The sequence below is a fragment of the Sinocyclocheilus grahami genome, unplaced genomic scaffold (genome assembly GCF_001515645.1).
Source record: "Sinocyclocheilus grahami isolate Dianchi unplaced genomic scaffold, SAMN03320097.WGS_v1.1 scaffold7112.1, whole genome shotgun sequence".
Classification (NCBI taxonomy): domain Eukaryota; kingdom Metazoa; phylum Chordata; class Actinopteri; order Cypriniformes; family Cyprinidae; genus Sinocyclocheilus; species Sinocyclocheilus grahami.
This window is the reverse complement of record NW_015511275.1, coordinates 8713-10429: the sequence shown is the minus strand read 5'-3', so window position 1 is coordinate 10429 and position 1717 is coordinate 8713.

Sequence of the window (1717 nt, the reverse complement as noted above, 5' to 3'; positions counted from 1 at the left end):
AATCTTGATAACATTATAAGTGGACCTCAGAGAACAGTAGAAATTTTTTTTTTTTAAAAAGGCAGTTCATGACCCCTTTAAAATCTACAAGTTGGAAAATTTACAAAATGCTATTTTGATTTAAAATAGTTTGCAAGAGCATGATTATAAACAGTTTGTAAAAAGCGGCCTAGATGAGTTTACCTGTTCGCAAAAATCACAAGTGGGGTATTACTGTTGTATTTTATGTCATAAAATAAAACAAAACGAAAATATCTTGAGCTTGTGTTAACCACAGACCTTATTTCAGCAATTTAAAAACCCACTGACCTCAGGATTATGCAAAATGCTAACTCATTTCCAGGTTAGCATAATGGCGAAATGCATTGAATTGGGTGATTCAACTCCAGCTTTCAATTTACTCAGCCACTGTTCCCGTGTAAAAACTTCTTAAGCTTGGTCTTCAATACGTTTTTAGGGGAAGAGGAGAATGTTCACTCACAGAGTGTATACATCAATGTTTTATCAGCATAGACATTGACGTCTTTGGCTGAGTAACTACTTTCAGACCACACGTGTAGTTTAGACAGAAATTCTATTTACTGTCTTGGTCGATAGATTAGATGTTGTCCATTTTCTTTGCTTTGGCAAAACTGTCTGTAATCGAAATGGCTTGGATGTAGTTCAGATAGTGGTGTTTCTGTCCAGGGCTTTCGATTATTGTGATTTATCGTACTCTGCAGTGGTTGTCAGAGCAAATGGCAGGGTGTGAATAAATGTGGCCTGGTTGTGTTTTTCTTTTCTTGTAAAGGGAGTCTCCTTTAACTCAGCATCCTTCCCTTATTTACTCAGTCACCGCTTTGTTTTATGTGGCCCCTTTTCTAATGTACAGCCCCTTTTTTATCATTTCCTCCCAGTTGACGCTCTGCAATGTTTTCCTGTAAAGACATTCAAGTCAGTTAGACTTGATGTAATGTAAATGTGGTTGCAAGATACACCAGAGTCACAGGAGGCTATCATTTCAATCTGTGCTTATTTCGAGCCCCAACGCCACTTGCCATGGCAACGCTCATGTACTCTGCAAGAGGCCCTCAAATTCCTCATGTTCTTCACACTGCTGTAGGCCAAACTATTTCCTGGTGCGAGCCAGGGTACTTAATATCCTGAGGTATTGTTCCAGGAAAGTGTAATAGAGAGCAAGTTAGTTCAGAATAAGGCTACCTATGTGAAGGTGTTTCAAAAAATTTTTGTTGATACCTCCCTTTTAAATTAGTAAAACTTTTATGCACCTCCATATTACCCACAATATTAGCTGCATATTTATTGAATACCTGCTGTGTGAAAAATAGTGTTGCTTTCGTCAACGAAAATTATGACTAAATATAGTCGTCAACGAACCTTTATCACGTGACGAAAACGAGACGAGACGAAAATGCTGGTCATGTGACGATGACGATAATTAAATGTACAATGCAATATCATTGACGAATAAAAACGAGACGAAATGTGGCTTACAAAATTAAAACTATGCTAAAATGTCTCTTCATTTTCGTTGACCAAAACGAGACGAAACGAAATGTTATAACATTATTTCGTCTCGTTATTATTATTATTTTGCAGTAATTTTGTTTCCTGTGTCTCGCTTCAGGGGCTGCATCAGGTCGCACTGCGGAGACGCAGGCGACGTCACTTCCTCAAGCCCCACTCGCGGAATTATTTAGAACAGTGTTTCCCAACC